This window comes from Mesoplodon densirostris, chromosome 14, assembly GCF_025265405.1.
Source record: "Mesoplodon densirostris isolate mMesDen1 chromosome 14, mMesDen1 primary haplotype, whole genome shotgun sequence".
Classification (NCBI taxonomy): domain Eukaryota; kingdom Metazoa; phylum Chordata; class Mammalia; order Artiodactyla; family Ziphiidae; genus Mesoplodon; species Mesoplodon densirostris.
This window is the reverse complement of record NC_082674.1, coordinates 89,089,951-89,105,757: the sequence shown is the minus strand read 5'-3', so window position 1 is coordinate 89,105,757 and position 15,807 is coordinate 89,089,951. Positions and strand designations below refer to the sequence as shown.

The 15,807-nt window shown below is 42.8% G+C and overlaps 1 pseudogene; it reads right to left on the bottom strand.

The window, feature by feature from the left end:
* Positions 1-1,162: 1,162 nt before the first annotated feature.
* LOC132501446 (adaptin ear-binding coat-associated protein 1-like) lies at positions 1,163-11,759 on the bottom strand (annotated as a pseudogene).
* Between the last annotated feature and the right edge of the window lie 4,048 nt (positions 11,760-15,807).

The following is a 15,807-nucleotide window of genomic DNA, read 5'->3' as shown; positions in this document are numbered from 1 at the left end:
AAAAAAAAAAAAAAAAAAAAAAAAAATCACTCGCTATCTGAAGAAAATATTAAAACAAGTTATCTTTTGAGACAGATAAACATTCTTACAAAAGAGAAACACAAGTTAATTCACTATCCTTAATAATCTGTTAGATTTCTGTTGTCTAGAAATGAGAATACATGAAACACATTTTCACTTATCATAGGGTCCAAGGTGACATTTATATTTCACATATTAAATAGTTATAGCATAGCTTACAATGGCACAAAGACACGTAATACTTAATTCAGATAATCAAAAGTCAGAAGGAGCTACATGGTTTGCAAGATACTTTAGCCTTTGTGTGGTCATTAAAACCCAATAAGTAATTTGAGTATGGTATTATAAAGGCAGGCAATTAAAATCTCAAATATCACTCTAAAATCAAAGACATGAAAATCTTGTGTTCCTTTATCTTTTATTTACATGGTTAGGTATCAGGACCTTACTGTAGAAAATATTGTTACTATTTATGGTTGCCCCAGAAAATAATGAATCTTCAGAAATTTAAAATTATAAAAGCAGCTTCAGTTCTTCATTCATAATAAGCAAGACTTTAACCTCAGCAAACTTCCTGGGATCCTCTCAAATGAAGAAGATATCTGGGACTTCCCTCGTGGTCCAGTGGGTAAGACTCCGCTGCTCCCAATGCAGGGGGCCCGGATTCAATCCCTGATCAGGGAACTAGATCCCGCATGCGTGCCGCAACTAAGAGTCCACGTGCTGCAACTAAGAGTCTGCAGGCCACAACTAAAGATCCCACACGTGGCAACGAAGATCCCACATGCCTCAACTAAGACCCAGAGCAGCCTAAATAAATAAATAAATATTTTTTAAAAAGATATCTTCAATTTGTACTTGACCTTGTCTTCCAATTGATGTTCCCTTGACTCATTTCAGCGATGAACTCTATGACAAAGTCTTCAGGCATATCCACTGGCTTAGTATAAGGATTCCAATCATCCCCAAACCCATACATCATTCTTGTAATTCTTTAGAAAAAAGTTTCTTTTACCAGGTCTACCTTCTGCACCTCCTCCTCTTTCTTCATTTTCTTCCTCAAAGGTGGGGTTTTCTTCCCTATCTTCTCAAGGACATTTTTATTCTTCAAGTATGTCCTTGATGTCCTGCCAGTGCTATTTCAGACTTGGATTCAGTTGGATGGCTGGGGTGCCAGGTTTGGAACAGAGCTGGGTGCAGTGCCAAGGTCTCCCCAAGTCATTCCTCAGTGACTGGAGCTGGTGTCACGACAGCAGCAGGAGAATCCAACCCTAAAGGGAAATCTGCATCACTGCTTCCATGGTTGGATTTGGATGGTGGTGGGGCGACATGATTGCTGATGTCAGTCTTGGAGGATGGAGGGAGAATAGTGACTTTGCTTCTAGGTGGAGTTGGGAGTAAACTTAGGCCTCCAATCTCTGTAGTGCCGGGAAACGTCATCTTTTGGTCATAATGTTCCCATTATTTAACTTGATCATCTGTCCTACCTTGAAGCCCAGATTCAACTTGGGATGAGCAGCCATTTCCTGAGATTCTTAGGATATCTCAGATACCTGCTTTACCCACCTGAAGTGATTTTTGCAAAGGGATATTAAAGTCAAAGACATCACCCTGATCTATGAAGCAAATGCCAATGAAAGCACTATGTACAGTGTCATCCTGGAGCTAGATTGCAAAATAGAACCTGGAATCTGTTGCTGTCTCCTCAGCCAGGATATTGTTCTACTGGTGCCTGAGCAAAGAGTTCCCCTGATATTTTATACTCGAGTTGATATAGGCAGTCTTTCCTTTTAAAGTGAACAGTCTAAGCAGACTGACCTGAATTCCAGCCTGTAGCCACCATTGGAGGCCTGGGGCAGAATCTGGTAGACATTGACATCCAGCTTCATGCGCAGAACAGGCTTGTACTTTGGGCCACTGTCTTGGCCCTGCTCTCCATGCCTATTGTTTCCTTTAATCCCTAGATTCTTTTTTGCTTGCTTTTTCCTTATAATTTATTTGTTGAAGGAACAATTTCTCTGACTCTGTGTTTTTAATGCATCCTCATGGTGTTAATAGGTTCCTCTACCTTTCATATTTCCTATAAATTATTAGTTAGATTTAGAGCAGTGATTCTCCAAGTATGATCCCCTGACCAACATTAGCATCACCTGGAGACTTGTCGGAGATGCTAAATCCCACCTACCCAGAAAGGCTGGCCGTCAAGGTCACCATCTTAGTGAGGCCTAGCATCCCATTTTTGTGAAGTCACCCACTGAAGTAGAAAGGAGTGGGAAGGGGTGAAAGGGGTGGGCAAGGTAGTGGCTGGTCTACCACTAGGTAAGTATTTCTAGGCTGTTTTTCTAACAATGACAATTTTGATTTTTTTTAATTTTTGCATAATGTCAGAGCAAATGGAATGGAATGGTGGGGTTATGGTTAAACAGTTAATTTAGCTGATTTAATGTACTTTGAAAACTATATGATTACTGGTTTAATGTTCCCTGTCTTTCTTGGAGAAGTGAGGGGACAAGTATTCACTCTCCCTCAATGCTTATGCCATCAAATCTTGACACTTTCTAGAAAACAAGGTAGCTCAGATATGGCAGACCCTCCTCTGGAGTTTTAGGTCACCTTTGTACTTGGCAGCCAGGGGCACCTGGTTTTGAAAGATCCTTGGCTGGATCCTTCATCTGCAGCAACAGCTTGTCAATTTCCTATACAGAGTAAAAGCCAGTCCTGTTTTGTCAGGAGCGATCCTTCTGATCTTAGTGGAAAGGGTCAGCCCAGGACTGGCCATCCTGGCAGGCAATCAGTACCTACTTAAACAGTTGAGGAAGGACCAATAGGTGGAACTGCACTTTAATGAACTCAACCTGCCTACTAAGTTGTGAAGTCAAACTTTGTTTTCCAAAGCCCCAGTGAACAGTATCTAAGAAAAATTACTTTAAACCCATCTTGATACTCCTTTGTAAAAAAAAACAAAAACAAAGGATAAGCTGTATGCATTAAACACTCATAGACTTGAACCCCAAAGGAGAATGGATTTTACTCTATATAAATATTATTTTATTTTATTATTTCTAACATATGCTATTTTATTTACTTATTATTGAAGTATAGTCCATTTACAATATTAGTTTCAAGTGTACATGATTCAATACTTTTATAGATTATTCTCCATTTAACGTGTATACATTTTTAAAAGTTAATTTATTATTATTATTATTTTTAATCTATTTTATTTTTGGCTGTGTTGAGTCTTCGTTACTGCGCGCGGGCTTTCTCTAGTTGGGGCAATTGGGGGCTATTCTTTGTTGCGGTGCGTGGGCTTCTCATTGTGGTGGCTTCCCTTGTTGAGGAGCATGAGCTCTAGGAATGCGGGCTTCAGTAGTTGTGGTGCACGGGCTCAGTAGTTGTGGCTCACAGGCTCTAGAGCGCAGGCTCAGTAGTTGTGGTGCACGGGCTGAGTTGCTTCGCAACATGTGGGATCTTCCCAGACCAGGGCTCGAATCCATGTCCCTTGCATTGGCAGGCGGATTCTTAACCACTGCGCCACCAGGGAAGCCCTAAAGTTAATTTAAAAAGAAAAGGAGCACTTAGGTTAACAGAGTGATAAAACATGACCACAGCTTGTTAAAGAGAATTTTCCTACATATTAATACAATGATATTGGAAATTCAGTTTTCAGTGGAAAAATATCCTAACTTTCTATTTTGGAAGTAGGTAGTTGGGCTCCTGTTTTACATGAAGATACGTCTGAAAAAGAAACATACCCACTGACCTAGGGTCAGTGGGGGGACAGAGTGAAGAAGGGTGCTGAGACTGGAACATACTTACGCATTCTACTCTTGATAGGCATTTGGGTTGCCTCCATGTTTGAGCACCTACAAACAATGCTACGTAAACATCCTTGTTCATGTGCCCTGGTACACACATACTCAAGTGAAATTGCTTGGTCATTCAGTATGTGTATTTTCATCTTTATTAAACATTGCCGCATTGTTTTTGCAGAGTGCCTGTATTGGTTTACACCCTCACCAGCAGGGTGAGTTCCCTTGGTTGGATTCAAGTGCACCCCCTTTGGGAGTGAGGGGAGATAAGTCTTGGAAAAAATGAGGAAGCCAGGCAGGGGAGGGCTTTGGGTGCCAATCCAAGGCGTTCAGACTTTATTTGACTCTCCTGTGAATCCACTATTGATTTTGGAACAGGGAACAAAATACAAAAATGAGGTTTTAGGAAGATGAGTCTTTAAAGCTCTCAACTGGTTTGTGTTTCGGCGGAGAGTGGTGATGGTGATGGAGCTGGCTTAGGCCAGCAGCAGGATGCAAGCTCACAGGAGAGAGGAGAAAATCTGTGGGGAGAAGATAAAAGAGGGGAACTGAGCAAATGCCAGGGGGCAGAGACCCAGAGTGTCCCAGATCTACCAACTTTGTCTTTAATCTAATTAGACTATGGCACACTGCTACAACGCCTCTGGAAAACACTGTGGTGTTATTTAGCAAAGATGAAGATGCACATACCCAATGACCAAGAAGTCCCCCAAATTTATCAAAACAAACAGGCAAACAAAATCACCCCAAAAGAAGGGACTTCAAGAAGGAAAGAATTGCCTGTCAATTCAAAAAACAATGTCAAATGTACAGAGAGATCCATCAAGAAAAGACCTGAAAAGCATCCACAGACTTTTGCAATTAGGAGTCTGATGATGAGCTTTGCTAGAGAAATGTTTGTGGCACCATGGGGACAGCAGTCAGAACACAGTGGCTTGAAAGGAGAGTAGGTAGTAGCAAAAGGAGACCGAGTATAGAACATGCTCTCAGGATGGTTGGATGAGCACAGACTCAACACACAGAAACATTTAGTGTGTGAGAAAGGTAGTATTTTGAACCAGTGGGTACAGGGTACAAAGTTTGACAAATGGTGATGTAACACTTGGGAAAAATAATAAAGTTAAATCCTTATCTTATAGCATATACCAAATTAAAGTCCAGAAAAAACAAAACCAGAAAAGAACTAGAAGAAAATATAGGTGTACATAAACTTGGGGATAGTTAAAGCATTTCTGAGATTGACAACAAACCTAGAAACCTTAAAGAAAAATATGGATAAATTTGACTTCCTTAAAATTCACACACACACACACACACACACACATGAACTAAACACTTCTGTAAGGAAAAGAAGAAAAAGACCATAAACAAGAATGAATGACAAATGACAAACAGAAAAATATTTACAATATATGGTAAAGAATTCCTATAAATAAATAAGGAAAGGGAAATACACCAATATAAACATGGATATGAATGTCAATTCACAAAAAAATGCAGTTGCGTTAGGGCTGGACAGAGGCACAGGCAGTGCTCCAGCCATCTCTCAGTGGACACTGGACACGAGGAGGAAAGCACTTTGCTGCCAGGGCAGTTCCCTTCCTATGTCCTCCATCAGGAAGGATCCTCAGCCTGCAAACCTGTTCCCTTCGTGCACCCTGGAGGGAAAGCTACCTATCCCATATCTTCTTGTTCCCTCCCCAATCCAGGATAAAGCTCACCCTCAAATACCTCTATGAAGTCAAAAACAAAAACAAAAATTAGAAGCAAAAATAATCTGAAGTAAATGTCCAAGTGGTTTAGACAAAACCTGGGTGCATAGAAACCAAAGGTTTTCACTTGAATGCTTGACAGTAATGTCCCCATTGGTCTTCCCACCTGTGCTACAGTCTACTCTGATGCTAATTTCTCCATTCTTGTACAAAGTCCCATTCCACATTCCTTTGAGTTAGACACATTTGCTGATGTTTATTCCTCTCTCTAGAATGACGCAGCCTATCTTACAGGCCCAAACCTTTTTCTCCCCAAATTTGCCCTGTGCCAGGGAAACCACGTCCATGTTCCCAGGAAATACTGTGTTCTTCCACCTCTCAGTTCTTCATTTATGTGGCTTCTTGCCTCTGCCTCAAATGCTCTTAGAAGGCAAGAAATGACCATTTGTGGAACGAATTAATTCTCCAAACACACGTAGTTTCGCTTTTACTGAATGCCTTCCTCCCTTTGTGCTTCTTTAGGGGCCTCACACTCTTCTGCTTGTGAATTTGTCTAATCTCTGGCCTGCTGCAAACTCCCTGAGGCAAAAGTCTGTATGTCTTCTGGCTTAGGCTGTCCTGGTCTGCCTGAGCCTGAGGGGTTTCCTTGGTCACTGGACTTTTCAGTGCTTAAACCAGGAAAGTCTCAGGCAAACTGGGATGAGTTGGGCATTGTAGTCTTGCTAGTCTTTCATTCCTTGGATTGTGAAGAGAACTAGGATGTACAGGTAATGCGATGGCTCAGCCATGGTCTCCAGATCATTTTCCACTGTCTCCTGCAGGCAGGACTATGTCCAAGAGTGTGGCTTTTCCATTGAGGGAAAACTCCACATGATCTAGGAATAAAGTAAGACTTTAAACCAGGAGATAAATTTCCTACGTGAAAGGGAAGTAAACCCTGAAATACAGGTCTGAAGACACAGAAAATCCACAGAAGGGCCTGTGGAATAGAGGAGTGGGGTTCATTTTTCAATGGAGCTTCCAGCCCCTCCTCTTCCTCCTATTTCTATGAGTCCATGGGCAAGTATTGTATTCTCTGAACCTGAGTTTCTATGTCTACAAGGTTGGGGATGAAAATGCTGTCCTGGCAGAACCATTGAGGAAGTTAAATAAAGGAAGGTATGTGTAGTACCAAGCCCAGTGCTTGGTTCCTGGAGATGCCGAAACTGCCAGAGACTTCCCAGCATGCTTCCTGCCTCCTCCCTGCACTGGTGTCTGGCCTCCCACTCCCACTTGCTTCTTTTCTTTTCACTTCCCATTCACTGTCTCTCCTTTCTCTCCTCTCTCCAAACTTCCTATTTTCCACTTATTGCTCCCTCATCTTATGTTTCCTACTTATGAAGAAGGAAGTAATAAAATGAGGGCAAAAATCAGCATAAAACCTAGAAAAATCAGAAAGTATGCAACATTTTTCTTGCAGGGTTTGGTTTGTTCTTTGGTTTTCCTTTTCTGTATCCTTCTCTGAAAAGCCAGGAATTGGGGTTTGCAGAGCTGGAGCGGCAGTGGGATGTGGAACATTCTCCTTAGTCTCAGGCTTCTGGAGAGAAGAGGCAAAAGGTCTGACATCCTTCCCGAGGATCGCCTATTTTAAGAAGCTGATTCTCCTTGAGTAAATGCCTCGGCTGGCCCTGTTGTGCTTGGACAAGCTAAACCAGCAAATAATAAGCCTCCCTAGGACATGCTGATTAGATAAGCCAATGAGAATCGTGGAAGACACAGATAGTAGATGAAAAAACATAAAATGAATGTTACTTTTACAGTGTCTATGAATAGACAAAGACCTTTTGATTCTAAAATAGATGGTTGGTGAAGCAATAGTGGAGGCGCTATCTTAATAGCAGAGGTGGAAAAAGAAGTGACGGGTGGGTTCCAAAGGCAAGGCCCACCTTAAAGAGATTGGATTCAAGGACCCAGGAGCAACAGGCCGCTGCACTGGGGGTGAGTAGAGTGAATTTTAAATATATGGAGTTACCGCTTGGTTGTATGTTTTGGTTTGGGGATGTGAGTGAGAGAACTGAGTAGTATAGGTAGGAATCCCCAGCCCACCGAGGGTCATGTGAGAACATTATTGCTTTTTGCTAAAGGTCTGTGCAAGACTTAGAGAGCAAAGATAAGAGACAATCTAATTGTTTAAATTAATCTATAACTATTACAACACGGTAACGGACAAGTAAGAGAATAACCAGTTTGTCCTATAGTAGTGTTGCTTTTCTGTGCTCCCATCTCTGCCTTCAGAGAAGGGATCATGCATGCGTGTGTGCATCTGTGCAGCGTCAGACTTCTATAGTGAGGGGCTGAGAATAGTTATATTCTCTGCATGGAGGCCTAACTACCCCTCTTAAATCCATGCTTTTCAGCCATGGAAGTCACAGAGGTTGGTCCTGTGCCAACTTCACGCTTCTTCCAGTTCAGTAATGATTATTTATAGCATCTTTTTGGAGGCTCCTAAAAATCCAGGAAACGTGGGACTTGTACAAAAATCCCCACTTCAGCTAAGCTTTCAGGCCTGAGGGAGGGGCCCTTTTATGAAGGACCCGCTTCTGGGGCTCTTGAGGGAGTAAGAGGGAGGGATGCATGAGAGGTTGGTGGGGGGGCGAGTCCACATCTGTCTCCCTAGATGGAGCAGGCTGCATAGTTCTTGTGTATCAGGACCCCTGGAGATCAGATGGCTTTCTAAAGAAAGTGTCACCCAGCCCTTGATGAAATTCTGACTCAAACCCAGAGCCCTTGGCTCTGTGGGCTTTTGTCCCTGAGAAAGTGTGTTTTACTGTCTCTCTAAGCAGACATCCTGGAATTTGGAACTGAGCTGTAAGCTCATGACCTGTGGGATTACCTCAGGGGTTCCCTAAAGACCCACCAACTATGGTCTTTCTCCCTCTCACCCCCAAACTTATTTTGGATGGACCAGTCTAAGGAGAGACATCTTTCCCCATCAATTGCAGGCATTCAGTAAGTGGTTTATTGCTTGACTGAATGCTTGCCCACTCTCCTTTCAGCCAAGTTCATTTTCCCAGAGAGGCAGTTATCAAGTACTTAAACTTAGTAATGGAGCCACTCAAACATCCCTTTTACCTCCCAACAAGGGTGGAGGCCATGCCAGAAAAGGAGTTAACTTCAGCATGAGTGATGTCATGGCAAGGATCACACAGTAGACTGTGTTCTCCAATGTTATCACTCCCCAAACCAGAATCAACTGGTCTTGGGTTTCCTTTTCTCAACCTTCATTGTAGAAAAGATTGCTCCTTGAGCTACTTGAGATATACTTCCCTATCTAAAGAATTGGTCTCTGTGCTTCTATTGATTTATGATCTCAAAAGTACATGATTGGGATGATTTTATATAACCTTGAAGACAGGAGCCCTTTAAGATTCTCTTAATAAAAAATGAATTCAGCTTGGTTTGAGGCCTAATAAGGCACTGCAATACTCACTTCTGGTATAACAGGTTGTAAACTAGGTCTGACTCACCCTCCTCTTGTGTTTTAGCCTTCCTCTCCTTAATCCAGTACAAGAACAGCCCTAACGGAGAAATAGAAAATGACCATCCACACCTCCTTCATCTCTGCCTATTTTTTTTTTGCTGTATGCGGGCCTCTCACTGTTGTGGCCTCTCCCGTTGAGGAGCACAGGCTCCGGACACGCAGGCTCAGCGGCCATGGCTCACGGGCACAGCCGCTTCGTGGCATGTGGGATCCTCCCGGACTGGGGCACGAACCCATGTCCCCTGCATCGGCAGGTGGACTCTCAACCACTGCGCCACCAGGGAAGCCCTCATCTCTGCCTCTTTTACCTTAAGTCTGGGCAACCTGTAACATCATTTTATTTTATTTTATTTTTTTAACATCTTTATTGGAGTATAGTTGCTTCACAATGGTGTGTTAGTTTCTGCTGTATAACAAAGTGAATCAGTTATACATATACATATGTTCCCATATCTCTTCCCTCTTGCGTCTCCCACCCTCCCACCCTCCCTATCCCACCCCTCTAGGTGGTCACAAAGCGCCGAGCTGATCTCCCTGTGCTATGCGGCTGCTTCCCACTAGCTATCTATTTTACGTTTGGTAGTGTATATATGTCCATGCCACTCTCTCACTTTGTCCCAGCTTACCCTTCCCCCTCCCCATATCCTCAAGTCCATTCTCTAGTAGGTCTGCATCTTTAGTCCCATCTTGCCCCTAGGTTCTTCATGACCATTTTTTTAGATTCCATATATATGTGTTAGCATACGGTATTTGTCTTTCTCTTTCTGACTTACTTCACTCTTTATGACAGACACTAGGTCCATCCACCTCACTACAAATAACTCAATTTTGCTTCTTTTTATGGCTGAGTAATATTCCATTGTATATATGTAGCACATCTTCTTTATCCATTCATCTGTTGATGGACACTTAGGTTGCTTCCATGTCCTGGCTATTGTAAATAGAGCTGCAATGAACATTTTGGTACGTGACTCTTTTTGAATTATGGTTTTCTCAGGGTATATGCCCAGTAGTGGGATTGCTGGGTCATATGGTCGTTCTATTTTTAGTTTTTTAAGGAACCTCCATACTGTTCTCCATAGTGGCTGTACCAATTGACATTCCCACCAGCAGTGCAAGAGTGTTCCCTTTTCTCCACACTCTCTCCAGCATTTATTGTTTGTAGATTTTTTGATGATGGCCATTCTGACTGGTGTGAGAGCAGCATCATTTTATATCAGACTTCCTAGAACACAAGCCCTCTTTTTAGGAAGAGTCATTTCAATTCAACCAGGCCTTGTTGCTCACCTGCTCTGCACTAGGTACTGTATAAGCACACTAATGGCCCGGTGCTGCTTCCCATGGGGTAAGCCCTCTTGGTCAGCAGCCATTTCAGTGCCCACTGTGTACATACAAGGCACTTTGCTAGGCTGTGGGGGCAGTATGAGGATAAATAGCACATGGAACCTGCCTTCAGGGAACTTACAATCTAGGGGGAGATGCAAGATACATGCATTTCAATTAACAACTGAAAATAATACTGTGTAACTATTCCATTGAATAAGCATGACTCATCACATCAGATAAAGTCAGAAAGTAACCTGATTTCTGCCTCTTGTTGCTTTTTTTTTTTTAATTAATTAATTTTTGGCTGTGTTAGGTCTTCATTGCAGCACGTGGGCTTTCTCTAGTTACAGCGAGAGGGGGCTACTCTTCGTTGCAGTGCGCGGGCTTCTCATTGCGGAAGCTTCTCTCGTTGTGGAGCACGGACTCTAGGCACGCGGGTTTCAGGAGTTGCGGCACGTGGGCTCAGTAGTTGTGACGCACGGGCTTAATTGTTCTGTGGCATGTGGGATCTTCTCAGACCAGGGATCGAACCCGTGTCCCCTGCATTGACAGGCGGATTCTCAACCCCTGTGCCACCAGGGAAGCCCCTCTTGTTGCTTTTTAAAATTCATTCTGTAGGTCTAGATCTTGCTCTGCCACTGGATGAAAGTTAGACAAGTCACATGATTGTTTTGGTCACCCTTGGTCTCAGTCTTATTTCAGTCATGATAACGTCCACCCCAATAATACCCCAAACTTCAGTTTCAGCTTAAACCTGAGGCCTCTTCCCAGTCCCAGCTTGGTGTTGTTGAGGAAGGGAAGCCTATGGTAGTCGGTGGTCTGGATGGGGAGTCTCTGCTCTTCCTCACTTATTTAGCTACCGGGGTCTGCAACCCCTTCAGTGTTGTTGCCTGGGGGAGGAGAAGAGGCGAGAGGAGAGGAAATTCTCTCTACACATGTGTGATCTCCAGCCTCACCAGGCTCCTCAGAGGGAAGTGGTGGTTCTTTTACACATCACTGGTCTGGCCCCTTTGTGATTCCCCTCAAAGACCAAGCTTTCCCAGCCCCCTCAAAATCTACCCCCAACATTCCTCATGGAGAAAGTCTCTGTGGCCTGGCAGGAATCTCCTCTACTGCTGCCCCACCCGCCACCTCTTCCCTTCCATTTTCTTCCCTGTCTTGGATGAAAGTGCCCTCCTCCCATGGTCCTGGCTCAGCCTGTCACCTCTGCTCTGTACCATGTATCCCCCAAGAGCCAGTCAGCAGAACAGGAGAAACTGGCATGGAAAAATGCCAGGATTTGGAGACCGAGTCCTTTTTTCGATAGGACCCTTCTTTGTTGTGGCTCATTCGATACAGCTCCTCATAATTAATCTCTGCATTTAACATAACTCCGATCAAAATTTTTAAAATGACTATTTTTATTATTAAAATTATTTAATTGTTTTTTTGTGATAAAATGTACATAATATAAACTTTACCATTTTAACCATTTTTGAGTGTACAATTCAGTGGCATTAAGTAAATTCACTCTTTTTTTTTTTTTTTTTTTTTGCGTTACGCGGGCCTCTCACTGTTGTGGCCTCTCCCGTTGCGGAGCACAGGCTCCAGACGTGCAGGCTCAGCGGCCATGGCTCACAGGCCCAGCCGCTCCGCGGCATGTGGGATCTTCCCGGACCGGGGCACGAACCCGTGTCCCCTGCATCGGCAGGCAGACTCTCAACCACTGTGCCACCAGGGAAGCCCTAAGTAAATCCACTTTGTTGCACAATCATTACCACCATCCATCTCCAGAACTTTCTCATCATCTCCGGCAGAAACTCGGTGCCCATTAAACACTAACTCCCCATTTCTCCTTCCTTCTAGCCTCAGGTAATCACTATTCTGCTTTCTGTTTCTATGAATTTGGCTATTCTAGGTATCTCATATAAGTGGAATCATACAAGTATTTGTCCTTTTGTGACTGGCTTATTTCACTTAACTTAATGTCTTCAAGTTTCATCCATGTTTCAGCATGTGTCAGACTCTCCTTCCTTTTTAAGGCTGAATAGTATTCCATTGTATGGATAAGCCACACTTTGTTTATACATTCACCTATCAATAAACATTTGGGTTGTCTCCACCTTTTGGTTACTGTGAATAATGCTGCTACAAACAATGGCATACAAGTATCTATTTGAGTCCCTACTTTCAACTTTTTGGACATATACCCCAATTTGTTTAATTGTTTTTGACTAGAGAATACATCCCTATGATGGACAATATAAAAGGTACAAGAGGTTGTACAGTAGCCCTTGAGCTCCTGCCTCTCACTTTCCCTCCCAGGAATCATCACTGTTACCAGTTTCTTGTGACTTCATCCCTGGAGAGACTGTGCACCTATAGGCACACCCCACACACAAATGGGGACAAACCACAAGCATTCCTCTACACTTTGTTTTTTTTCCATTTAACAACATTTCTAAAAGATCATTCCATAGCACTGTTTAAAGAATATCCTCATTGTATTTAAAATCTTTGTGATTTTTCAATGTAAGACAAAACTTATTTTATCAGTCCCCTATTGATAGACAGTCATGTTGTTTCCAATGTTTTGCTGTCATGAACAATGCTGTAATAATAACAGCCGGCATTTACTGAGCACTTACTATGTGCCAGGCTCTCTTTAACATCCTTTCCATGCGTTATATCATTTAATTCCCCTGATAACCCTCTGACATAAGTACAGGAAGGTGAGTAACTGCCTCAAACCACATATGTGTCTTTGTCCACAGGTCGGAGTGTATATGTAAGATAACTTTCTACACAGGAATAGCTGCTACCCAAAGGTATGTGCATTTTCAGGTTTGATGCATATTGCCGAAGTGGTGCCGTAGAGCCTGTACCCATCTGCCATCTGTCCAACTGCTGTGTGGACGAGGACCCATTTCTTTCCACTCTTGCTGTTGTGAAACCTTTTGATATTTGCCAATCTGAAGGTGAAAAATGATGTTTCATTGTGGCTCTAATTTGCCTATTTTTCTTTTTTTTAAGTGAGTAAGGTTGAGCATCTTTTCAAATGTTTAAAGGCAAATTGTTTTACTGGTGGGGCTTTAAAAACTTGATAAAATGATTCCACTGTTGACCTAGAAGCCTGGATTCCTTTATATTTTAATTTTATTTATGTATTTTTGAAAAGGTAATATAGTAAAACGATTCATAATTCAATAGGAGCAAAAAGGTATAGAGTAGCCAGTCCTGCTTCCATGTCTCTTGTTAGTTGCCCAATTCCTATCCCCAAATGCAATGAGGTTCCATTTCTCCTACCTGCTCCTGTGGTCATAACTCAGACCATGCCATTACCCTGCGCTACTCCATGTCTGAAATATTAAGTTCAAACATCCTGCTCTGACCCCCACCACTGTCCTCTCAACTCCACACAGCACCTGACCTTCAACCTCACCACAACTCCTCTCATCATGTAACACGTGTCCCTTCCTTTCTTGTCCGGGTGAGAGTCTCAGCCCCTCCAGAGCTTCATTGTTCCTCAGCCTCCAGCCACCCCTGCCTGGAAATCCTTACTTTCTATTTCATAGCACCTCACTCAGAGTTGGTCAGTCCATGGGATCACTCATTTAAAAATCTTGAGCAGAGTAACCATATAACTTACTGCCCAGACTGCATCCCTTTTGAGAATGGAAGAGGGCACTGCTGATAATGAAGCCAAGACAACAGGGCACCTGGAGATTGTCCAAGGCAACCCGAGCTGCAAGTTCAACCCCAGTATTAAGGGACAATCACATTTGATTTCAGAGCAGAGATAAATGTGCTGAGTCCAACAAACAATTAGATTTCTGCCTTTGTCTGCTGCCCAGACTTCTCCTCTAAGTGTAATTTTTGAAATAGTGCATTTCCCCAACACTATTTTCTTAAAAAATATCTATCCTTTGGAATACCAGTTTTGGTCCCTGCACTCAAGTTTGTAAGAAACATGAGTTTCTAAAACTCTTCATCTATATTTTGAACCCTCATTTTTATTTTATTTTATTTTTTATTAGTTTCTGCTGTATAACAAAGTGTATCAGTTATACATATACATCTGTTCCCACATCCCTTCCCTCATGCATCTCCCTCCCTCCCACCCTCCCTATCCCACCCCTCCAGGTGGTCACAAAGCACCGAGCTGATCTCCCTGTGCTATGCGGCTGCTTCCCACTAGCTATCTACCTTACGTTTGGTAGTGTATATATGTCCATGCCTCTCTCTGGCCTTGTCACAGCTTACCCTTCCCCCTCCCCATATCCTCAAGTCCATTCTCAAGTAGGTCTCTGTCTTTATTCCTGTTTTACCCCTAGGTTCTTCATGACATTTTTTTCTTAAATTCCATATATATGTGTTAGCATACGGTATTTGTCTTTCTCTTTCTGACTTACTTCACTCTGTATGACAGACTCTAGATCTATCCACCTCATTACAAATAACTCAATTTCATTTCTTTTTATGGCTGAGTAATATTCCATTGTATATATGTGCCACATCTTCTTTATCCATTCATCGGATGATGGACACTTAGGTTGTTTCCATCTCTGGGCTATTGTAAATAGAGCTGCAATGAACATTTTGGTACGTGACTCTTTTTGAATTATGGTTTTCTCAGGGTATATGCCCAGTAGTGGGATTGCTGGGTCATATGGTAGTTCTATTTGTAGTTTTTTAAGGAACCTCCATACTGTTCTCCATAGTGGCTGTACCAATTCACATTCCCACCAGCAGTGCAAGAGGGTTCCCTTTTCTCCACACCCTCTCCAGCATTTATTGTTTCTAGATTTTTTGATGATGGCCATTCTGACTGGTGTGAGATGATATCTCATTGTAGTTTTGATTTGCATTTCTCTAATGATTAATGATGTTGAGCATTCTTTCATGTGTTTGTTGGCAGTCTGTATATCTTCTTTGGAGAAATGTCTAAACCCTCATTTTTAAAAGGTGCTGACATTTAATCCCTGTCTGTTCTGAGTGTCCCTCGTGGTTTCCATTTTGGGGTCGGAGTGGGGTGCACTGCAGGGTTCTAGACTCTTAGGGACCTACATAGGTCTCTACACTTGATGTCATTTGTTCTTGTTCCATATAGTCCTTGTTCATTGGTGCTTGCAGGTCACTGTGGAGCTCAGAGTCCCCCTCCATGTTTCCATGCAGCCTTGAATAAGGGGTAGGGAACAGCCTTTCTCATGAACATCCTCTCCTACACTTCAGTCTGGGTTAGCCAGGAGTCTTGTCTCTTCCTCTAAGGGAAGAGGCTCATTTTGTCTCTGCTTTCTGCTTTCATCCACACTCCCTGAGGCAAAACATGGAATAGCCTGACTATTTTGGGGAAAGAAAAGGAGGCAAAGAAAATATCAGGCTGGAGGAGGCATTGGCTCATCTGAGGAGTGGCTTTACAGGGTGTCTCAGGTTGGCC